Below are 25,741 nucleotides of genomic sequence, written 5' to 3'. Positions count from 1 at the left end.
TGATACCATGTCTGTGTTTAAGTTAGAGGGCGCCCGGTTGCAATTGAACCTCCTCTTCCCATGCGCCTTTGTCCGTTCCTGCATAGTGCTTATCTCAAGGACATGTGAAATATGTAGACAAGTTGACAAGTGCAATGTTTCCACTTTTGTTCTTCTCCTGTACCCCTTTTGTTTCTCACATACGTCCTAAAGCTAGGGCAGTTAGCAATTGTTTCTTTATGTTTTATGACGTGAACATGATACTGTAAATTTCGGGGTAAACCTATATAAACCCCCATCTATCAATAAACGCGGTTCCCATGCTCACCTGCTTTGGCTTGTAAGTATTGGGTCCCCTTTGCAAAGGCTTTGTTTTGTGTTGTTTGATCTCTGATAGTGGGTTCATTTATTACTCAGCTCCGCACTCTCCCGGGGTGTAATAAGTAAGCTGGGGTAACAGGACAGCTTGCGTGTTGGGTTTGGATCTAACAATAGCATTCCACTCTAGCTAAAACATGTTATTGCCATCATGGACCAAAATGTCCCATCAACAGACTGACAACTAACAGGACTGATACAGCTAATGAAATCCTGCTGTACTCTCTGGTGCGAAATGTGATAACTGGCTCTATGCAGTAAACCCCCATCTGCTAGTTCTCTGGCCTTGCAATCCAGCTTGACAGCTGTTTCTTACAACACTAGGGGAAAGGGGAAGGGGAATTAAATTGCTCTTTACACATATAGCACACTCTGTGCTGATTTCTTTCTCTGCTCCCCAAGACTGTCCAATCCCAATGAAATCAAATATTGCCCTACTCTTTGGATTTACACCACCACTCCAGTTTAGGCACAGGTCGCCATTTTGTTGGGTCCTAGTGTCTAGGTTATTATTCATAAGTGTTCACTCCTGCAAACTCTGCAAAGTGCCCAGATCAACCATTGGAGACATTTGCAGTAGATATCCAAAATGGGTGAGATTGAAGGGATAGGCTATATCAAACCAACTGCTTTTCATGAGAGCTACGTCAAGCTACCTTTAGCTAGAGCCTCCTAACCGAAATATTCAAGTCTAGTATACAAGGCTCTGTTTTACAACAAGAAGAAAAACAACTCATTTCTGCAGCCTCACACGTTCCTTTCCCAACACAAGGCCAACATTTCCATGCTACAGTACTGCTTCCTTACACCCCATTTCTCAGTGCTTTCTTCCCAGAGCTAGGGGAAATTGCAAGTAAACCAGAGAAGGATGACGGTCATGCAAATAAAAGTGGCACTGTCATAAAAGAGACTTTTATTTATTTAGTTGTAAATCGTATCTATAACTAAGCTTTGCCTGTTTTCTTCTTCTGATACCTTCAATATAAGCTACTAAGAAGAAAAAGATTATTTCTGGAAAAAAGCAGGGAACTCCCTCAAAACTCAACAAGTCTTTGTATACAGTAACATATTTTACCAACCACCCTCCGTCCACTCCCATGCCACTCAGCATCTTAATGTGGAATACAGAACATCAAGATCTGGAAAAAATGATGGAACTCCAAGGCTGGGCTGCTTCTGATTCAGAAGAGAGAAAAACAGGTAACAGAGGTAGTTCAGTCAAGTGGGTGTCTCCTTGGACTTGGCAGAGGCAAAATGAGATTCCAGCACAATCATGGGCTCAGTTGCCCCCTGGTATAGTGGAAAGAACATTGATCTATGCCACAAAGTCCAATGAGGGAAGTACTTTGGCATGATCCCCATTGAAATGCATGGCAGTTACATGAGCACATCTACTGCAATTTTGGGCTTTTCCCCAAGAAAGAGGGAAAGTTATTCCACATCCTTGGCTGGTGGGTCACAGCTACGAGCTGGACAACATGCCCAGGTGTCTGGGGGGAGTCTTCCCTACCAGAAGTAGTTGAATTCCTCACCTGCCTGTATGTTCTAATTTGGTTAACTTGAGATGTTTGATTCTTATTTGAATATTGTTATATTTTAATAAATATAGCATTCAACCCAATGCCTTGTCTCTGTGTCTTCTTCTTGGGTATAAGGGCAAAGCCTGTGAAGTAGTTCTACATCTTTGGAATAGATACTTCCTTTCCTTGTGAAAACAACTTAACAGTACATCCTTTTGCACTTTTCTACACATTTTCAAGTTGTGCATATAGGCAGAGACTAAGCTGATCTCCAGAATCTCATGTCAACTGTTTCCATTGATGTAGTAATTGAACTCATGGATTATATGCTCAGTGTTAATATTTATTTTAGTGCTCTACATAACCTACATAATTCCCATGAACAATTATTGTGGCAATACTCTTAGAATCATCGAGTCTGGAGAGTCCTTGGAGGCCATCTAGTACACCCCCTGCAAAACACAGAAAATCCAGAGCGACAGCATCCCCAACAGATGGCTGCCCAACCTCTGCTTGAAGGCCTCCAGTGAGGGAGATCCCACCACTCCACTAGGCAACTGGCAGCATTATCAAACTGCTCTTACAGTCAAGAGGTTTCTCCTAATGTTCAACTGAAATCTACTTTTCTGTATTTTAAACCTGCCCTGTAAGCAGTATTTGAAGACTGCTATTATGCCCCATCCAGTTTTCTCTTATCCAGGCTAAACATGTCTAGTTAAAATAGAATTTTTGATTTGGAAGGGTCACTGGAAGTATAGCCCAACTCCTTGTTCAGTGCATGACCTTCAAACTTTCCTCAGGGGACCAGATGAATCCTCCTCCAATAATCCTGACAATCTCTGTTGCCCTTCTCTATTCCAGTTTGCCTGAGGTGCCCAGTTAACATGTGATTAATGCCGAATAAAATGGAACTATTACTTCTTGCGATTTGGAAAATACACTTCTATCAATACAGCCTTAAGCACATTAGCCTTTTTTTGCAGCCACATCACACTGCTGACTCATGTTCAATTAGTGAGATCCCAATCACATGTACGGTTCAGCAAAGTATATCCCTATCCTATATCTGTACATTTTGTTTGTGTAAATGCATAAGTTTGCATTTTTCTTTCTTGATTTTATGCAGTTTGTTTCTGTCCTGTTTTTTATCAGTGTTGCTTATTTCTGCCTTCTGAGATGTTAACTATCCCTCTCAGGTTTGTGTCATCTGCAAAGTTGACAAGGATCCCCTTCATCTAAGTCACTGATAAAATGTTGTAGACAAGGGCAGTCACCCTTTTGGGCACATTTTAAACTTTGAGGAAGTGCTGTGGGCACCAGTCACAAAATGGTTGCCATGTTACAAAATGTTATGCCAACACAACATGGCATAACACAAAATTAAAGAAAGCACAGTCATTGCTGCTTCCCCCCAATCCACCCTGAACAACTTCAGCCTTACCATGCGAAGTCAACTATGTCTTGCTGGTCCTGATTATTGAGATCGCACAATATTGATTTCTCCCACACACAGTGATGCTGTTGCTGTCTAATTATAACAGGGAATATTCGCCAGTATCAGGAAAAATATACAAGGTGGCCACACCACACTCACTTTCTCATGTTGCACACACACACACCGTACACATCCAGACCACAGATACGCATGCATCTCTCGCTCACTTATATACACACACACTCTACACATACATCTCTCTCCCCCAAGTGCATCTCTCTCACACACACAGCACAGACCACATACTCATATATGCCTCCCTCTCTCTTACACATGCACACACACACATATCTCCCTGTCTTTCACACACATGGGCACCTGCAGGAATTTTTCCAGGGAACGGCGTATTTTTCCAGGGGGAGGGGGGCTGAAAAGGTGGACCAGGCTAATTTCTCACACACGCAAAAAGTGTCTCTGTACATTTTGCCTCATATCTCAAGTTCTAAAAATGCTAGAAACTTACTTTAAAAAAAAAAAAAAGCTTGGAAATTAAGGATAAGGGTTCTTCCTGGGTGCATCAAAAGAGGCCTTCACGGACACTATGGCAGTGCAGTATCCCAAGGAAACACATGGCTGGCAGGCTGGAACCTAGAAAAGGGGCTCTCCTGTTAAAGGGTGAGGATATACTAGAGCATTCCATTGCAGGTCATTTGTGAACCAGTATTTTTGAAATTAGAAGTTGGACGTAAAGTTGTCTCCTGAGACTCCAATCATGAAACATAGGAGGTGGAGCCAAATAACTAAGGGGAGATGCCTGGCAGAGCAGAAATTGATGTGCCAGGTAGTCCAGCTTGGCTATGCTAACAGACAGAACCTAGTGGACCTGGAGGTAGAATAAATGGCAAAACCTCGCAAGTGAGACAGAAAATAGCCTTCCTCCTTGAGCTTTGGAGGGAGAAGTTTTTGCAACTTCCCTGGGAGAAGAAGAAGAAAGCCCACCCACTTCCAGCCACAGCGAGGCAGCAGGACTTTGGACTCTGCCCAGCACTACAGGATTGCTCTGTCAGGATGACAATTCTCATTCAGAATTCTGTTGTCCTGGATTCACTGAGTGGCACTGAACTAGTCATTTATTGCTTATCACTTATTACGAAGTGTGTTTCTCACTGATAAAATGACACCAATATATTCTAAAAGTGGCAGAAATGCAACATAGAGCCTATACATACAAAAATCGTTTACAGATTTCTGTTGAAATGTTACGTGGTATACAAGTTAAATAAATAAATAAAGTGTATGTATTATACATACTTGACTTGGTGTACTATGTGCCTCCCTTCAGTGCTTTTGTCACCTGGAACCATCTGCCTGCAGCCACTTATAGTTCCTCCCATTTTCTACTTGCGGCACATTTGAGTCTGAATTCTGTTGGTCCGCCATTGCCTAGCAGGGCGTGGCTTTGGGCTGCCAGGCTCCATGCCTAGTCCCACTGACTCATGCATGTGTCCCACATGCCTAGTCCCACTGACTCATGCACGTGAGTATCCCTATTTCGGTTTGTGATATATTGTGATGTATTGGAGGGTATATCAGTGCATCCTCTGGCTCTGGGGACTTGGGAGATAAGAAAATATTGCCCTTCCTCACCCATAACAATGGAGAGGGGGGAATTGCTTGTTGGTGGTGATTGAGCCACTCAAGTGTGGTGGTGGTGGTGGTGGTGTGTGCCACCCCTGTAATGTTTAATTTTTCACATAAGAATGAAAGGCAGCTATATACTTGTATGTGTGAAAGTAAAGGCATGGGGCTGTAGTAGCATTAATTCTAGTGCTAGTGCAAAACATTAGTTGAACACTGCCCATGAACTCGGGGACATCAATGGAGTAGGGATTAAACCCACCCCTTGTAATCCTGGAATCTGGAATGTTTTATCACACAGAACTCAGTGGGAGCCACTGAAAACTAACTCATAGCCCTGCATTGGGGTTTTGTTTCTTGGCCACACTACAGCAGCCTCCCCAAACTATGGCCCTCCATATGTTGTTGGACTACAACTTCTATCGGTCCTGACCATTAGCCATACTAGCTGGGGCTGTTGGGAGCTGAAGTCCAAAGCATTGGGAAGGCGTCAGGTTGAGGGATGCTGCAGAAGGGTGTGACAGAAGCCCTTTACAGATTTTTTTCCCCACATGTATAATGGGATATGCTCCCCCCCATGGTATACAGTGTTAGCATAAAAGAAAGGAGCTTGTGTGCATATAGATGGATGTGTACAGCAGTGGTTCTTAACTGTTTTGGGGTCATGGACCTCTTTGAGAATCTGATGAAGGCTACGGACCTCCACAAGTAAATAGGAAATTGTGCCCGGTTCATGGAACCCCTGAAGCCCATCCATGGACCCCTAGGGGGTCCCCTTAACCAGACGTTAAGAACCCCTCATGTATAGGTTCTTTTCATGCTAACACTGAGCATGCAAGCATCAAATCAGGGTATGTGATCCCACTTATCCTTCATGTGTTCACTGAATTCATGGAGGATGAAAAAGTGAACAACCCTAAAATGATGTGAGAGTGGAAGCAAATGTTGAACAGGCTTTCATGTTCTTCATGGTTCTTAAGAAACCATGAGAAATAATGCAAGAAAGTGTGGTAAAGCAAATAAATAAATAAATAATACCCATTGGTTGCCACCACTTGAGGGATGAGGTGGAAAGGATGTTGTTCAGGCCTCCACAAATCCACCCGCCAACTCATCAAAGTGTCCCAGGTCCTCCAGCAGAAGACAGCCTCCTGTTCCCTCTCTCCCTAGCTGAACACCCAAGTACCCCTCTCCTTCCCCAAGTCCTCTGGCACATGCAGAAGATTAGGGGGATAGAAAGGCGAGTGATGACCACAAATTCCAGCCAATCCAACATTTCTGAATCCCTGAATTGCAGGGATTGTAATAGGAATATGTGTTCACTTATTTAAACTTAAACAAATTTAGACAGCCTGGCATTTAAACAGTACAGAACCTGCACTTAATGGGGAAAATTGACCAGAAGGCAAACAAAATAAAACAAATTAACACCCAGAGTAGTTTCAAACTAGCACACTAGTCACTTACAACACAGCATTGGGTTGATCTGCCAATCAGTTGCAAAATCTGTTTGAAGCTGTTTTTTAAAAAAAAAAATGCACTTGAGCTGATCCCACCAGGTTTTACAGTAAAAGGGGCAGGGTTTGGCTAGCATCGTGTGCCCCGTTTTAAGAAGAGAGAGGAGGAGACACACTGGAACAAGCAGAAGAGCGAGTGTATCTCTTCTCTAAAAAAAAAGGAAATTGTAACAGGAATCAAAAATGGCTGCTAGACCTTGGTCCATCATTAATCCAAGCAATAAAATGTTTAAAAGTTTCCAGACATGGGATAAGGACATGAGACTAAAAAGTGCAACCCACAAACAAATATGCTATGAATCAGCAAAGCCAGTGAGAAGGTGGAGGATGTGGAAAGGATTCCCTACATCTGCTTCTCCCAGATGCTCAGTCACAAGGCCTGGGGAGGTTTCCTTTCCTCCCCTCGACTGTCAAGCAGCTTGTGAGGAAGGAGAAGGAAAAAAGAGTTTCTCCCTGCCTAGAATGAGGGAAATGTGATGGGAACCATTGCCAAGAGTTAGTGGAGTGCCGGTGGGGGAATCACGGGGTCCCTGGGCCTAAAGATGTTGTGCAAGAAGCCTATGAATCACCATAAGGAAAAGAACCACAAACGAACTGGCAGAGTTTCTCTCCCAATCCCACTGAAACCACTGGTATGAATTGGATATGAGCCATTCCAGCTTTGGTCAGGAGCAGCACTGGACTAGAGGTACAGTCAGGAAATCAGCCTTTGGCCAGGAATATCTTTCTCACCCAGGGAACTGATCAGGAAGGGAGTGCTACTAGAGAAAATGACAAAGAGCTTGGCACAGCCTTCTCAGAGATTAGTCATGACAGACATCTCCCAAAGGAGAACCCCAGGTTTAGTTTTCCAAGTCCTTGGCAGTTGTATAGTTATTGGTGACCTCCTGTCAACATGTTTCTACATCACTCTATAATAGTTATATATACTACCCTACCTCCCTAGCCTATTACCTCTATTCTTTCTTTTTTGCAACAGACTGGTGATCCGCTAAAATATATATAAGGGTCAGATTCCACACTTCCTTCATTTCAAACCAGTCACAGTTATGCAAAACCATTTAAAACCATTTTTAAAACCAGTCACAGTTATGCAAAGTAAATTGCCATCAAAGCATATAAGAGAAGCAAAAGCTGTTTTCTGCAACTATTCTGGGCTACATTTGTGAGAAAGCCTGCAAACATGCTGCAGCTGGGTGCTCACATGGTGGTGAAGTTGCATTTATCACACAGGGGTAACAGAATATTGTTACATTTGCAACCAACAGCCCAGTCTACAGGGCCATGATAGCTCTGGCTTTGAATTACAATGCGTGGAAGAAGCTGGGCGGGTCAGGGAAGTGAGATGTAAGATCCCATAAGCAGAGTCCCTTGCAATTATCTTGCTTCCTAATGGAGCCAGTGCTCTGTCACTTTTAAACTTTAGCATTACATGAAAGCACATTTTTTCCAAAGAGATTATCATTATTTTCTCTATTTGTCAACAACTGGGACCTAGGGGCAATACCACTATTATGCAAACATAGAAAACAAAAACAAAGAAATTCATTAATTAAGAATAAGCTCATATAATGGTCACAATCCAACATGTCTCTCTGCATGCAAAGAACTAGCAGAAATTGTATTTCATGCTGAGATTGGAGACAGTCTCCAATGAGAACAAAATGTGTCTACAAGCCACATCCAGATCCCCATAAGCAGTATTGCCAGTCAGGAGTGGATCTCTAGTGGATCTAGGAGTGGATTCAACATACCCTCCTCCAACATTTTAGAAACAAAAACAGGAGCATGCTTATAACACCCCAATTCTGATATTAAGAATCACTGTTCAAGCCCCATTATTACTCATTGTTGAAGATCCTGTTCTGTCTGCTGTTATCATTTACTTTGCAACAAAATAGTTCCAAGAGAGACGCTAGAAATAAACTTAACACTTTTCACAGTAGTTTTATTCCTTGTACAGTAGGGCTATGGTAATACTTACTGTTTATATACCACTTCCAATGTTCAAAGTGCTTAATATACATCCGTGTATTATTCCCATATTGTATACTGGTGTGTGTGGAGCTGCAGCTCAAAAGAGTAAATATTTTCTTAAGGTCACATAGTGAGTTTGTGATTGAAGTGATATTATGAAGTGGACTATATTTGCATATAAATAAATTGCTAAAGTGTTAAAGCAAGAGATCCGGATTCTGTATTTGGCCACCAGAATAAAATTGTTTTTGGTTATTTTGCCAAGGCCTTAAATTTGGCACCAAATTTTGGCACTGAGTTTTGAGGTGCTGAAGTTTCTATCACCATCAAATTGTGATATCTTCATTTTGAAAAGGTTTACAAAATGTACATTTATTTGGAAATCCTGCATTCTTATACCCACAGATTTGCAATGCATTCCTAGGCATGCTTACTAGTCTCACTGTGTTCAGTGGAATAATTTAAATAAGTGGGCACAGAACAACAGCCTTAAATTTCCTATTTCCAGTTCACTATAACACCATTATACACATTTCCAGAGATACAATCAGCTTAATTACAATTTCCAGCTTGAATGAACTGCTAACAGGAACAAGGATTTCAGCAGATTCTTATCAAGGACATATAAACTTCCTGCTCCCATTAATATGACTAGGTCTGAATAGGTACATCTCCTCTTAATCCCTGCAGAGCATGGTCTCTACAGCTCAGAGAAGTGGAATTTTATTCAGTCTTTTGCACTGTTAACACAGAAGGCTTGTGAGTAAAAAAAATAAATCAGCAGCCAAAGGGTGTGTCCCTGTCCCATGGCGAGACTTCTTGTTGTCTAGTATGGAATAAGACACTTATGATGAATACCTGCCCATATGAGATAAATTCCATGTAGAGATGGATCATTAGGGTGAAATGAGAGATGGCCAGAAATAAAGGAAATTCTGTCAATGTGCCAAAGTTGCTACCCAATCCTTTAGAGGTCAACCATGTGCCCTGAAACGCTTCAGAGATACCAGAAGTGATCCCTGGTATATTTTGCATAACTTTACTTTCCAACGTTCTCGCTGTTTCACACAGATGAGACAAGGCATAGCTGCCACCTCAGTTTCTGCTCCATATCTACTATTTGTGCATTGGATTGTATTTTCTCAGCATCACACAGATCCTGTTGAAGAAAGCCCAGGCTCTGCCCCCTTCAGATATCCTTTGGGCACCAAGGACTCTTTAGGATCCAAGCAATGGCCAGCCCTAATAAAACTTTTCTTACAGGATTGAGTTATGCTGGGATGCCCCCCCCCTGCCCAAATGTGTGCTTAGTAGCCCTTTTGGGTACTGAACCTGGCATAGTCCCTTCTTGAGGAATCCTCTCCTGAGCTTAACATGCTGTCCTTTGCCGCTTTTCAGACATGGAAAGTCTGAAAATCAGCACAGGCAGAACATGGCGACCTCATCACACAGTACTGTACAAAAGACAGACACTTGGTCTGTCGATGTACTTTGAATCTCCTTCTCCAGGGTCAATACCCAAATCCCTCATCCCCTTGCTATCTCTCCCCCTCGTCACCCTCTCTCCTACTGCAAACACGATCGTTTCTTCAGGTCCTAGCGCCTAGGCGCAGCAGGTACCAAAACCAGGCACAGTAAAAGATTGATGATGGCTGTCATACTAAAGGAAAACAATGGCATCGCAATCATCCCAGCTGCAAGTGCCCAGAAGCCTGACACCAAGTCTGGCCTCTTGATTTGACAATACCGTAATAAATAGAACTAACACACGTTGAAGAGAGAAGACACAAACCAAACGAATTAAAGGGAGCATATTATGGAAGTAATGACACTGTGCAGCAATATTCTCCTTCAGATATGAGCAGAGTTTCTTCCTACCGCCACACTCCCCCTTCTCCCTTCAGCAGTTGAAGCATTCACTGAGCTCTTTTCAACCTGCAGTGTCCACACATATAAGCTTTATTTCAGTTTGCTACCTTTTGGATAGATTGGTCCGTCCCTCCCATTCAGGTTTGCAGGCGCAATTCCCTCCCACACCTTAGAATCACCCCACCAAATCATACATACCCAACTCAACACCAAACTGTCAGACACCCCTGGATTCGAGGGCATCCCTTACACAGCAAAGCAAAAGGAAAGCACTTACCCCTGAGTATATCTAAAGTTAGGAATTCCAGGATCTTGCGTATCATTTGCTCATTAAACTCATCTCTTCATTTTGTTAAAGTTTCCTGTATCCCCCCCCCCCAGTGCTTTTCTCCACAACGAAGGGGAGGAAGTTGGGATTTGAGTGGTATTTCTACGAAAATCCTCTAGCAGTTCTTGCAGTTGAGCTGGAGAAGTGGAGAACTGAGCTGCCTTTGGTGGAAGATGCAGCGCAAAGCTGGATTGTCTCCAGTATAACTAACACTCAAGGCCTCCTCACTGACTGACCCCAACTGTAAATGAAAAACAGACTTGCACAAACGGCGACTGGTTGTTTCTCCTGGCCCCTGTTTGCAGGATGATGTCACAGTTCCAGCGTTGCTTCGCCACCCCCCAGTTTTACATGAGTTCTTCAAAATAAAGTCCCTCCTCCCCAATCACCTTTTCGGAAAGGATCTCTCAAACAAGGTTTCTGTTTCACACGTTGCCCTGGGATGCCTTGCCAAGCATCCAGGCAGCAGGTCAGCTGTTTTTCATAATTAACAGAGAGCGGAAAACAGGAAATGCAATTTGTTTTTCCACATTTTTAAAATCCTTTTTCTCTCTTTTAAGACTCTTATTTTAGCATGAAGTTGACTCTGAATGAATAAATATTAAATGGAGAACGTTTCTGAGATTTTAAACAGAAATCACAAATTATATATTATCTTTATTTTCTTTCCAGCATTATATTGCTGAAAACATTCTTGCGAAGCTCTCCCACCCGTCAAGTGCTCCCAGTTGCACAGTGAAAAAAATCACAGATAGAAATGAATGGCCTATACGTTAGAGACAACGTAAAAAGCACTTTAAATTTTTCTGGATATAGAATGGCCATTTTTGCAATGCAAAGGGAGGTTCATGAAAGATTATCATTTTGGCCTATTCTGATTTCTGCCTGTTCTGTATCAACACTAGGGATGAAAAGATCTGTCAGTTTTGGTTCTCTCAGTTCTCATTTTTCCAATCTTAAATTTAGTTCTTCAGTTTTCTGCAGCAATTTGCATGTTTTTTAAAAAGTTGCATTTTTTAAAAAAAGTTTTCTGGCATTTTAGTGCAAATTTCTCCTAATAAACATATTTTGTAGGCAGTTTTGACTAACACACATATTTTTGCAAGCATCTTCTCATCATATAATGCATATGTGAATGTTGTTTTCACTCATCTATTCATTTCTGTGCACCCGTCCCCCTAACATATGCATTTTTGTAAGCGTTGGTCGAACTGCATTGCAGAAATCAAGTAAGTGCAAATTTTGAAGGATGGCTGTGTGTCGGTTCTCTTACTGAAAGGGCACATTTGACAAATTCAGCTTGAAATGCACACTGAATTGAAACTATTGCCCCTAATCAGTGCTTTAAAACAATTACAGAATTAATATTGGAGACATTTTAATACAACTGGCTTCCTCGCTCCGTTTGCAACAAGATTTACAGCTTTCATTCAGTTTAAGTCAGTGGTTCCCAAACTTTTTTTCCCCACCACTTGAAAATTGCTTAGGGTCTTGGCAGATGTTTCTGCACGTTGTCACAATTCTAATGCACTGTGGTAGATACAATAAAATACAATATATATAAGAAGTAAGCAAAGCAGTGAAAATCCATGTGAGTATTTAATGCATCTCATCTTCAACCACAAACCTGCACACACGCAGCGCTGACCGCTTGAATGAAGCTTGCAGATGACAGTTTGGGAACCCCTGGCTTAAGTTGCTCAAGGAGCAATAATGCTACTGACAGCTGTCCTTGTTTGGCTATGCTGAGATTAATGTATTGCAAAATATCAGTTTAATCAAGTCTTAAATTGCCTCAGAAATTATACAAGGCCACCAGTGAAAATATGTGACATCCTGCCTCTATTGTGACTGGAATCAGTTTTCTTTTATTTTCAAGCATGTAATTTTGCAGCAGCTGAATTGTAACACCTTTAAATGGACTCGTTTTAATTAGCCTATTTTTTAATGAAGTTTGTTCAATATAGAGTAGGTATTAAGTGTTTAAATATAATTAGGTCCCGATCCTATTTTATATCAGGTGTAAACTGGCGTGCAGGATGCTCCCTTATACCAAGTCAGACCATTGGTCGAGTAGTTCAGTATGATCTCCATTGGCTGTGGCTCTCCAGGGTTCCAGACTGCTGGGGATTTGAACCAAGGACCTTCTGCATGCAGAACATGTGTTGTACTACTCAGCTATGGCCCTCCCCCAAGATAATTGTCAAATTAGGCTCCATCTACACTAGATGTTTAAAACAGTATCAACAGTCGTGGCTTTCACCAAAGAATCCCGAGAACTGTTTTATTAAAAGTGATGAGAGTTGCTTAGAGACACAGAGCTACAATTTCTAGAGTTCCCTGGGAAGACGGATTGATTCCACTCTGACAATTATAGCTCTGGGAAGGGAACAGAACTCTCCTAACAACTCTTAGCACCCTTAACTACAGTTCCTGGGAACTGACTACTGTTTAAAGTGGTATGATCCTGCTTTCAATTTATAGTGCAGACAGGGCCTTGGTTAGCTGGCTCCAGAGGGGAGAGGGCAAGCTCCCCCTACCCCAACAAGTAGCTCAGCCCCTCCCCCATCTGCCTCTCCATACTGCTGGACCCCTGAGGCTACTTAAAGGAAATAAACGTTTCACTTCCAAATAATAACAGAATCATAAACTGGAAATAAAAATAAAACTGCAACCCTAAACATGCTTACCTGAAAGTTAACTCCATAAAAAAATCAGTGAGACTTAACTTCATACAAAATATGTTTCGGATAAGAGCATTAATGTGAGCTCGCGCATGTGCATATTGTTTTTTCTGTGCTCCCCTCAATATATTTTTCTGGTGCCACCACTGCTTATATACAGTGCCTTGCAAAAGTATTCAGACCCCTGACCAATGCACTCATATTACTGAATTACAAATGGTACATTGTAATTTCGTTCTGTATGATATTTTATTTTGGAACACTGAAACTCAAAATCAATTATTGTAAGGTGACATTGGTTTTATGTTGGGAAATGCTTGTAAGAAACATAAAAAACAAACATGTTGCTTGCATAAGTATTCAACCCCTGTGCTGTGGAAGCTCCCAGTTTATACAAATGAAAGAAATTGCCCTATCGAGGACACAATTAACTTACCATTGGCCTCCACTTGTGAACCATTAAAGTTGCTGTCACACTGTCAGGATAAAAACCCCACCGTTAAAGGATCATTGGTCAGGCTGTGGATCTGAAGGAAAATGAAGACCAAAGAGCATTCTACAGAAGTGAGAGATAACGTAATACAAATGCATAGATTAGGGAAAGGGTACAAGTTAATATCCGAGTTGGGATATCCCAGTGAGCACAGTTGGATAAATAATCAGGAAATGGAAGCTGCATCACAACACCCAGGCACTGCCAAGAAAAGGCTGTCCCTCAAAACTCAGCACTCGAACAAGCAGGACACTTGGGAGAGAAGCCACAGAGAAGCCAGCAGTCACTTTGAAGGAGCTACAAAATTCAGTGGCTGGGAGTGGAGTAATGGTGCACCAGTCAACCATATCAAGAGCTCTGCATAACACTGGCCTGTATGGGAGGGTGGCAAGAAAGAAGCTGTTACTCAAAAAGTACCATCTGAAAGCATGTCTGGGGTTTGCCAGAAAGCATGAGAGTGCCCCAGCTGTGATGTGGGAAAAGGTTTTGTGGTCAGATGAGACCAAGATACAGCTTTTTGGCCAAAACTCAAAGCCCTATGTGTGGCGCAAACCTAACACTGCCCATGCCTCAAGAAACACCACCCCTAAAGTGAAGTATGGTGGTGGCAGCATCACACTGTGGGGATGCTTCTCATCAGCAGGGACTGGGCATCTTGTTAAAACTGAAGGAAGAATGGATGGAGCAAAATACAGGGAAATACTGCAAGAGAACCTGCTTCAGTCCACTAAAAAACTGAAGCTTGGGAGGAAATCCACTTTTCAGCAGGACAATGATCCCAAGCACAAGGCCAAAGCAACACTGGAGTGGCTGAAGAACAAAAAGGTGAATGTCCTATAGTGGCCCAGTCAAAGTCCTGATCTCAATCCCATTGAGAATCTATGGTGCTCTTTGAAAATTGTGGTCCGCTAGCGACGTCCAACCAACCTGAATGACCTGGAGCGAATCTGCCAAGAAGAATGGGCCAAAATCCCTCTGACACTATATGCAAAGCTGGTACATACCTGCCCCCAAAGACTTAAAACTGTTATTGCAGCAAAACATGGCTGTATCAAATATTAATGTGCGGGAGTTGAATACTTATCAAGCAACATGTTTCAGCATTTCCCAACATAAAACCAGTGTCACCTTACAATAATTGATTTTGAGTTTCAGTGTTTCGAAATAAAATATCATACAGAACAAAATTACAATGTACCATTTTTAATTCAGTAATATGAGAGCATTGGTTAGGGTTCTGATTACTTTTGCAAGGCACTGTAGGTGTTGCAATTGCTAGGCAAAGAGTATTGGCACTGGAGAAAGTTATCACATTAGAAGAATTTGAACTCTGGGCCCATGTAACAAACTTACAAAGATGTATACCATATGTGAAATACAAGGAGCAGAATTTGCTCTGAACAAAACTATTATTTAGGGGGAGAACATTAATGTTAATGGGTTACACAATCAGATTTGCAACCAAACTTATTGTTCAGCTGGTGTTGCATTGTGGCCAAGAGACTGGGCTATATGAAGCAGGACTTCCTCAATTTGAATCTTGCCTCTGCTAAGAATTCACTGGCAGATCAAAATAGCAAGCAGTTGGTCACTCTGGAGATCACTCCAGAGAATAGCAGGCATCCACTTTCTTTTTCCTCCCTTCTCTAACTTGAAACTTGAGCACACACTTCTGGTGTGCTTTTCCATCCCAGGTGGTCCAAAGAAAGTTTGCAGAAGAACAGAGAATATCTGTACTTGGCCTTGTATTTGATTTATTTTTTTTTGACAATGGACATCAAAGCTGTTTTGACCAGAACCAGAATATCAATCAGCATAGCAAGGCTCTGGCCTAGACCTATGATTTTCCTAATATGGCACTGGTGCCATCTACTAATTTCTCCCAAAAATTTACCTGGCTGCACAGCAGCACTGTTTGTCCAGGGAGACAGCAGTGGTGGCAGAAGAACAGGCAGGACGAGCGGTTTGGCAAGGGGAGTGAGGTTGCCTAGGAGGGCGGAGTTGAGGTTGTGGGTTGGACGGGGTTGGAGTTGGTGAGCGGAGCAAGCAGGGGTTGGTAAGTAGAGCAAACAGGTGGGCAGAGCCCCACTGGTTTCCTGAATCAGTATCACCATATTATGCTACATACGTAGCTTTAATTGCTCACATTTTGTCAGTTGGGCATACATGATTTTCACTAGACACAGTTTAGCTAACCAACATGAATTATTTTTATTGGTCACAGGCTTCCTGCTGTGTGCTTGTAAGAGTTTCATTAAGTGAAGTTAAGCATGGAAGAGAAGTGATGTCTGCTTCCATACAGTACATGAAGAATATACAAATTTGTAGCTGTTAATTAAGAACAAGAGCAAAAGAGCAAGTACATCTATTTTATTAGAAAGATAAGTCTACGGATTAAAATATAAGTTATGAATGTGTTTTATTTGTATTAACTTTTTATGACATCTGCTAGAACCCGTCAGCAATTTTCAAGTGGTCTCTGCTAGGGATAGTGGAGAATGTTGCTAAAGTCAAACTGGTTATCGCTATCTTTGTGGACTGATCTTGTTTGCTACTAGGTGCTGCAGCTTTTTCCTGATATTAGATTTTGAAAGAAAAGTGGTGAATATAGCAACATTATTATTGATGACATCTTTGATCTAAACAGCTTATGATGGTACCCATTAACATTAATTGTTTTATTCTGAACCCATCTCCCATTGTATCTTTTTTTTAATTCACAGGCACAGCATAGCAATCATTTATAGGTCTGTTAGGTATGCCTGCTTAAAGGACGCTTCAGATATTAGCACAAGTTCTCTTGACTCTGTCTCTTTAAGTATTCATAGCATAATTCAGATGGACGTTTTAATATACCTCAGAGACCAACATGATCACAGTTTTTTAAAAACTATTTGTGCATTAATTTGTTGTTAAAAATGTGAATATATGATAATTATTTTATATGTCGTATAGAAGCATTTTTTAAAGTTCAGGACATTTTAAACAGAAAAATCATTATATAAAAATCTATCTATACATATATAATGTAAGTATAACACAAAGTATTTGTAAGTAAAAAGTGTTATTGTAACTGTTCTGTTAATTTCATTTTTGTATTAATTCTGCTTATGACTTATTATTTTGTAATAAAAAGTATTTCAATACATAGTTACTTTCATTTTCTTCCTATCTATGCTAATGAGAATTCTCTACAGAGAGGGAAAAATTATTTTAAAGATACTGATGACAGTGTGAATGAGCGACTGTCTTCATGTACTCCAATCAGTAAAAAGGCTTATTGATTAGCTTCTCAATTTTGTTCGTTTACTAGTCTGTTGCCTCAGACAGGCAAAAAACAGCCAGCCAAGCAGAACACTGGACAGTTGAAAAATGACCCAGAGGCATGGGAGGGGGCAGGGCGGAGAAGGAAGAAACATAACTTTAAAAAACTGTTGTTGTTGTTGTTGCTGTTGTTGCTGCTGTTGTTGTTTATTTCTACCCCTCCTTTTGGCCAAAAGGCCCTCAAGGCGGCTTATAAAAAAAATATATAAAAATATATCAATTAAAGCAATACAATTTACAACAGGCAATACATAAATAAATGTGGGTGAGAAGAAGGATGGGCACAGGAGAAGTCCGAAGGAATGGATCTGGGGGAAAGATCCTTTCTCCACGATGACTGAGATGATGGATTACTGCTGTGTGTTGAGGGTCGATCCAGCAATATCAATTTGTAGTTGATTAACTTCAAACAGGCTAAACGTAAGGACAGGAGAAATCAGCTGTGGTTCAGTTTTCAACTTTCTAAATTACATCATATAGCTGGGGGGGGGGGAATCAACTAGCCCAGCCTTGTTTAATTGTGGGAGATGGGTGGGTGGGATTTAGTTGACTGTCCTAGCAAAGACAGTAAGCCTGAGGCAAGCAACCTACTTGATGGGCAATTACCTGCCTCAATTATATTTGAATATAAAAACATAGAGACAATCGGGAGAAACAACAAAAATATCAATAGAAAGAACAAAAACAGTAGCGTTATTTTTGAAATCAAAACTGTAAAAGCAGAAGACAACAAAAAATGAACTAACATGAACTGTAACCAGTTGCCAGTTTGGTGAAATGAGAACAGAACAGCATCAACAAGTGATCTACATCCCTAGTCTATGGAGAGAGGGTAGGTTTGAGAACACTGCTCTAGGGAGTATCTAGTGAAAGCAGTGCCTTTTCTGTGGTAGCTCCAGAGTTAAAGGATGTGTTCCTTCAAGATGTCTGTATGTGCTCTTCCCTAGTCTCTTTTCTCTCAGTCTTTCTGGAATTACTTGGTTTTTACTGTTGCTTTTGTGCAGTTTTAAACTTTTGTTTTTCCACAGCTTTATTGGATTACTTTTATTTTTGTATTTTAATGTACTGCTTTGGGAGCAATAAGTACCAGGGTTTTCATACTAAGTGGGTTATTTTAAAAGGAAAATGACTGAAATTCATTTTCGCCTGGAGATTCCGGATTTTTGAGTTTCTCTCTAGGACTCTGGGTGAGTGGGTCTCTGGGTGAGTCACCCCAATCTCTAGATCCTTAGCTTTCATTTTTTTTAAAAAAAACCCAGCCTAGGTGGACTAGTTCAAGAGATATACACCAAAAATCAGTCCCCTTACAACTTCTGTTAAATGAGCTAGTTGCTCTAGCCCCGCCCTTTCAGGTTTGTAGCTAATAAGTGAAGTCAGGGTTGTGATTGACAAGGAATTTGTTGACCTCCAGAAAACTATTGCCTTTTCCTGCTTGTCTGAAAATCTCATAAATTGAGTAAGTTTATAGCTTTCAGCAGTAGCAAAAGTCCTTTCTAAATGTATACAGATCTAGGGCTGGTTCACACGGAGATTTAATGTGAGATGGGTGCCACCTGCACCCCTGTTTAATTTGCACAGTTTACATGATGTTGCAGAGAAAGGAGATGTGTGTTGCTGCTTTTCCTTTTAAATCCGAATCAAAGCAACCTGCTGAAAATGCGATAAGTGAAGGAAAAGCTGTCTCTAATTCGCTGTGCTCCTCCCATATAGGCTCTTTCCTCCGATGGTTTTTGCTGGGGGGTGGATTGTCACTTCAGATACTCCCCTTTCTAAACCCACTAAATTCCCCAGGAGTTTCATTTTGTATCTGGGGGCTTAACAAGGTACTTCTGACTGCTCTGTCCTCCCGCATTTGCTACAGCCTTCCTTCCCCCTCCCCTTTCCCCCCATTAAGTACCTTCTCTCCCCTCGCTCCTTGAAACCATTGAGAAGGAAGATACACACACACACAAACACACACACACACACACGGAGAGAGGGAGAGAGGGAGAGAGGGAGAGAGGGAGGGAGAGGGAGAGAGGGAGGGAGAGGGAGAGAGGGAGGGAGAGGGAGAGAGGGAGGGAGAGGGAGGGAGAGGGAGAGAGGGAGGGAGAGGGAGGGAGAGGGAGGGAGAGGGAGGGAGAGGGAGGGAGAGGGAGGGAGAGGGAGAGGGAGAGGGAGAGGGAGAGAGAGAGAGAGAGTTTAAAAAAAGGGTTTTACTGATCAAATCAATTTCCTGTCAATTGCACCCCCTCACTCCCTCTTTGGCTTCTGTGGGAAAGCTGCGCAATTGACAAGAAACAATGAAACTGACCAAAAAACCCTTCCCTTCTCTATTAGCAAGATCAATACTCCGGAGGGATGAAGGATATAAAATGGGGTGGGAAGTCGATGTGACAGAAGCCACACACACACGCACACGCACAAACACAAACACACAGAGCTTGCTTGGACTAAGCATGTTAAACAGGGGGCGGGGCCACGAAACAGTGACATGAATCCTTCCCAGAGGAACAGCGACTAGTGTGAATGGAAAACAGTAGATGTAAAGCTGTAAGCGTGAACCTTGATCTATCTCCATGACAACAGCTGCTTCTTTAATTTGAAGTTCAGCTCCCGTGTGAATGAGCCCCTAGAACAAAAAATCACAGCAGGATCTTGATAAGATATACATAACGGGACCTTGGTAAGGTAAGGTATAAACAGTAAACAATTTGAGTTATGATTATAACAAAAATGTACATGCAGGTTTTTTTTAATTATTTGCAAAAATAGCATATTATACATTTTATCTTTCAAATAATTTTTGAACAGAAATTTTAATAAAGTGTACATGCAGCATATGATGACATTACAATGTGTTATAACTTTTCTAATTATGATTATAACATGTTAAAAATTCCTGGGCTGTTGAAGAGGGCAGTTTATTTGTCTAATTCATAGCCTGTTTTGAAAACCTTCCCAATACGAAGCTTTAATCCTATATTTGCTTTTCTGGGATCCCACATATCTGTGAGTAAACTCCACTGAATTCAATAGGACTTACTTTTGAGTAGACATGGTTAGGATTGTGCTGTAATTCAGTGGGACTTTTGAGGAATATAGCAAAGGATTCTGTTTGTGTTGTAAATCTTCCTCTTCCTCTCCAATCCTATTTTTAAAGCAATTAGGCAGGGCTTATTTAGGTGTCACTGCTTTAATTATGTAGGAAACTAATACTGGTTTTATTTTTTTCAAAAAAAACATTCTGCAATGGTGAACTGGTTTTGACAATAAATTATTATGTGGGGTGTATGTATTTTATATCTACAGTGTGTGTGTATATGGAGTCTTTCCAACAACCTATGAGGTAGGGTTGCTAACTGGAAACCAAGGCAGCTCACAACAAGAAATAAAATCCAATAACCCTAAAAATGAGTATAAACAGTTGCAAAGCAGCTTAAAGTGACACAATTCTGAATTTTGGATTAGGCAGAGCTTGGAAAAGTTACTTTTTTGTACTACAACTCCCATCAGCCCAATCCAGTGGCCATGCTGGCCGGGGCTGATGGGAGTTGTAGTTCAAAAAAGTAATTTTTCCAAGGTCTGGGATTAGGTGAGTGAGATTGCAATCCTGTGCATGCTTCCTGGCTTGAGTAAGCCCCACTGAATACATTGGGACTTGCTTCTGAAGAAACATGTATAGGATTGTACTATAAATATCTTTACAGGTTGTGTAAATAATAAACATCTTTGAGTCATGCTTATATAAAATATTTCTTCATACTATGTCCCGGTAAGTATCGGATTTCACACTATGGTTGTAAATTATTATTTCCTCTTCCTTTTTAAGTGTGCCCTTCTTCCTTGGGGTGGTCATGGTCCCCTTTTGTTGTTTTTACTCTGAGGGGCAGATTAGGCTGAGAGATGGTGAGTAGCCCATGGTCACCCAGTAAACTTTGTAGCTGGTTTCCATTTTTAAAAATTAATTAAACCAATTTACATGCAGGCAAAATTTAAGAAGCAAATCCACACAATACATTTAGAGCACATCTGACTCACATTTAAAGTGCATGACTTCCCCCAAAGAATCCTGGAAAGTGTAGTTTCCCCCTCACAGTTATAGTTCCCACCACCCTTAATAAACTACAGTTCCCATGATTCTGTGGTGGAACTCATGTCCTTCAAATGAATGTTGAACATGCTTTAAATGAATGGTGTGGATATGCCCTTGTTATGCTGAGCATTCATTATGAATTGAAAAGAACAATTTTGAAACATACTTTTTTTAGCAGGGGAAGGGTGTAGTTCAGTGGTAGGACACATGTTTTGCATGCAAAAGTCCAAAATCCAATCTGTGGAAAAGACTATTGCCTGGAATCCTGGAGAGCCAATACTAGTCCATGTCATCAGTACTGAGCTAGATGGTACCAAATGGTCTGAGTCAGTATAAGGCAGATTCCTTTGTTCCTAAAAGAGGAAAGAGACCCAAGGGACACAGTGATTCCGAAATTTATTAATGTATTTTTTACAACATTTTACACCCCAGAGCTTGGAAAAGTTACTTTTTTTTTAATTACAACTCCCATCAGCCCAATCCACTGACCATGCTGGCTGGGGCTGATGGGAGTTGTAGTTAAAAAAAAATTAACTTTTCCAAGCTCTGGAAAAAAAACACCTCAAAACAGTTTACAGAAAGAATTAAAACAATAACATTATTGACAAAAACAGTTAAAAACTGGTATTTAAAACCATTCAAAATAATAAAATAAACAATGAATTAAAAGATTTAAAACATAATGACTTCTACATGCCTGGGTATGCTTGTCTAAGCAAAAATGTTTTTAGTAGGTGCCAAAAAAGATTTCAAAGGCACCTGCCTAATGTGAATTGGCACAGAGTTCCACAGCATAGGTGCTGCCACACAAAAGGACTGATTTCTTACAAGAGCAGAACAAGTACTATGTGGCACCCGTAACATTGAAAGCAAACCTTGAACTTGGCCTGGTAGCAAATCGACAGCCAGTGCTGATTTCAGGGCATAGGTATTATGTGCTGATAGGGTCTCACTCATGATTTCTGTGACCTTGGTTGACTGGCTGCCAGGTTAGGAATCCTGACTGGTTGTGGGATGCTGAGTTTTCTGCCTTACTCATAAGGATCTTGTTGTGGTTGGTATGGTATTGCATTTAGGAAATCACCGTCTTTTTTTTTTTCTATTTGCATTTTATTTACCTTTAACCTCACTCCCTTATCCATAAAATCTACAACGGTGCTTCCATGCACTCAGCTCAACTCCCTTAAACCCACTGATGATGCACCTTGTTGTTTGCATGACAGTTTGTTCCTTGCCCAATAGTGGTAAAAAAGAATTCACATGCTGGGAAGTGTGGGTGCAACTGCTATTGTTCCAAAGCTACTGCCTATTAAGGTAGACCAAACCATATAATAAATAATAAATAAAATTGTATTTGTTAGTCGCCCATCTGTCCGACTTAACGGACACTCTGGGCGACGTACACAATATAAAATACAATATAAAACATATACATACCACAATCATAATATTAACATCAATTCATCTAAACCATCCTTCATAATACAGTGTAATAACCTAACCCACCCCTGAAATCCCATAGGCCTGCCTGAATAGCCAGGTCTTTTAAGGCTCGGCGAAAAGCCATCAGGGAGGAGGCATGTCGAAGGTCAAAGGGAAGCAAGTTCCAGAGGGTGGGGGCCACGATCGAAAAAGCCCTCTCTCTGGTCCGCACCAGTTTAGCTGTTTTCACCGGTGGGACCGAGAGAAGGTCTTCTGAGGCTGATCTTGTATGGCGGCATATTTGGTGATACTGGAGGCATTCCTTCAGATAAACTGGGCCGAAACCGTATAAGGTTTTAAAGGTTAATACCAACACCTTGAACTGGGCCCAGTATACAACTGGCAACCAGTGTAGCTCTATCAACACTGGGGTGACATGATCCCGGCGACGGCTCTGCTTTATTAAGCGTGCCGCCGCATTCTGTACCAGCTGCAGTTTCCAGACCGTCTTCAAGGGTAACCCCACGTAGAGCGCATTACAGTAGTCTAATCGAGAGGAGACCAGGGCATGTATCACTCGTGGGAGCAGATGTATAGGAAGGTAGGGTCGCAGCCTCTGTACCAGATGAAGTTGGTACCAAGCTGCCCGGCTCACTGCAGAGACCTGGGCCTCCATGGACAGCTGGGAGTCCAAAATGACCCCCAGGCTGCGGACCTGGTCCTTCAGGGGCAATCTCACCCCATTAAGCACCAGGTCTAAATTCCCCAACCTTCTCTTATCCCCCACCAGTAACACCTCGGTCTTGTCGGGGTTCAGCCTCAGCCTGTTCTCTCCCATCCATCCACTTACAGACTCCAGGGAATTGGACAAGGTTTCCACAGCCAACTCTGGTGAGGATTTAAATGAGAGATAGAGCTGCGTGTCATCCGCATATTGGTGACACTGCAGCCCAAACCTCCTGATGATGGCTCCCAGCGGTTTCATATAAATGTTGAATAGCATGGGGGCGAGCATAGAACCCTGTGGCACCCCACAATTAAGGGGCCAAGGGTCTGAAACCTCATCCCCCAATGCTACCCGTTGATATCTGTTGGAGAGATAGGAACGGAACCACCGTAAAACAGTGCCTCCTATTCCCAATCCCTCCAAACGATTTAACAGGATACCGTGGTCGACGGTATCGAAAGCCGCTGAGAGATCCAGGAGGACGAGGAAAGTATATTCTCCCCTATCCAACGCCCTCCTCATATCATCCACCAGAGCGACCAAGGCTGTTTCAGTTCCATGTCCAGTCCTGAAGCCCGATTGGAAAGGATCTAAATAATCTGCTTCCTCCAAGTGTATCTGTAACTGTTTAGCCACCACACGCTCAATCACCTTGCCCAAGAATGGTAGATTAGAGACTGGGCGAAAGTTGTTTAAGTCTTGGGGATCCAAGGAGGGCTTTCTCTCTGTCAATTATTACTCACTGGAATTGGGTTGGCTGTCAAAGTGAGTTTATAGCAGGCCACAGGGTATTTAAATTGAATTGAAACTTTATTTTTACCCCGCCCTTTTTCCAAACTGGAACTCAGGGCGGTTTACAAATAGAACTACATGTAGTTAAAAACATAGGGTAGGCAGAACAGGGTAGAGAATCTTCTTACTCATTTCTCAAACCTCTTTCTGAAGTGAAGGGTGAAGTCTCTAAAGAAATTTGGAGCAGCCATGTTAAAAGGCAGGGGCAGGGCATTCCAGGCAAGTGGTTGCCAACCCTGCTTGGATATGGATATCTTTGCAGAGGATCCCTAGTCAACCCTTACCAACAGCACAATTTTAACCATATCTACTCAGAAGTCCTATTGAGTTCTATGGGGCTTAGTCCCTTAGTAAGTGTGTTTAGAATTGCAGCCTTCAGGGGCATCCATCTTTACTCCTGAGGGTTCCTATCTAATATCTCTGTAACGCTAGGCTCCCTTCTTCCTACAATGGCCTTCTGGTGACTGTCCTGTCCTGAGGGCACTTAAACCCTTCTTGCCAGAAGCAAGTAGGCTAGATTAAATGTTCCCTACCCAGGCTCCCTAAGCAGGTAAGAAGGAATGATCCCATCACTTCGCTAAACCTGGGAACAATATCTTTTAGCTTAGATTTCTATTAATTTCCATTCAGAGAAATGTTTTTGTTTGAATTCAATCCAAGCAACTGTGGCTGATGCTCAATGTGTCATGCTTAATAACACCACTAGGGCCCACCCCATGACATCACTAGGGCCTGCCCCCATGACATCATTAGGGCCCATTCCGGAAATCTCAGGGTTTGGAATGCTTCTAACCTGGCAACCGTAAGCCAGCATGATGTTCTGGTGGAATCAAAGGCTTGCACACTGTTTTGTGGCATTTTGGTTGGCCATTTTCCCCCCAAAATAAAAAGGGCAGTTTAACCCTTAGTCAATGCTAATGTAACCTATTACTTCTGCTACTTAGCTTATTTGAAGGGTTTCTCTCTGAGAAAATGTTATTTATTTGACATGCAGAGGATTGGCAAGTAACACCCTGGGATGTACTCATTGTCCCTGCTGTGAAATGAATGGTGGTCTTTTCTTGCCTATCCTTTCTCCATTACACCACTGATGCAAGAATTATATGAATAAAAAGAGTATTTGAGGCTTTAAAAATATGTTTTATGCTCAGTTTGCATCAAAGTGATAGGCAGGGGCAGGATTTGTTTGACATGCTGGGTGGTGCACTGGGCGGTGCACTAGTGGTGTCACTAGGGTTGGTGTCACCTGGTGTGGTAACTCATGGTGTCACCCCCATGACCTCCTCCTGTACCAGACCTAGGGTGCCTAGGGGCGGGGCGGCTCTGGGTTAGGGTTGCCATATTCCAGTTCCACTAATCTGGCAGGCTAATTTGCATATTATGCAAATTATTTGCATATTATTTGCATATTAATATTTGGATTGTCCAGTTGTTTTGTTTTTGTGCCTAGGAATTACCACCAAAACCTGGGGAAAGATGTGAGAAATCTTTTTTTTAAAGCAACATTTTCAGCCTTAAATGCCTAGACTCTAGTTTCCAACACTATGGAATGTTGATTGATTGATTAAGAGGATTTATATCCT

General features: G+C 41.8%; 1 protein-coding gene across 10 annotated transcripts in view; it reads right to left on the bottom strand.

Annotated features, from left to right (window-relative positions):
* COL6A3 (collagen type VI alpha 3 chain) overlaps positions 1–11,046 on the bottom strand; it is a 151,541-nt gene extending 140,495 nt beyond the window's left edge. For 4 of the 10 annotated variants that reach the window (XM_061607644.1, XM_061607646.1, XM_061607649.1 and 1 more), the window contains exon 1: positions 10,591–11,045. The gene's annotated coding sequence lies outside the window, so the exon portion shown is untranslated. Of the gene's footprint in view, positions 1–10,590 lie in introns of all 10 variants that reach the window. The other 6 variants (XM_061607642.1, XM_061607645.1, XM_061607643.1 and 3 more) reach the window with 4 other exon arrangements.
* Between the last annotated feature and the right edge of the window lie 14,695 nt (positions 11,047–25,741).

This window comes from Rhineura floridana, chromosome 2 (assembly GCF_030035675.1).
Source record: "Rhineura floridana isolate rRhiFlo1 chromosome 2, rRhiFlo1.hap2, whole genome shotgun sequence".
In the NCBI taxonomy this organism is placed as follows: Eukaryota; Metazoa; Chordata; class Lepidosauria; order Squamata; family Rhineuridae; genus Rhineura; species Rhineura floridana.
The sequence above is the reverse complement of the archived record's forward strand: the minus strand, read 5'-3'. Positions and strand labels throughout refer to the sequence as shown.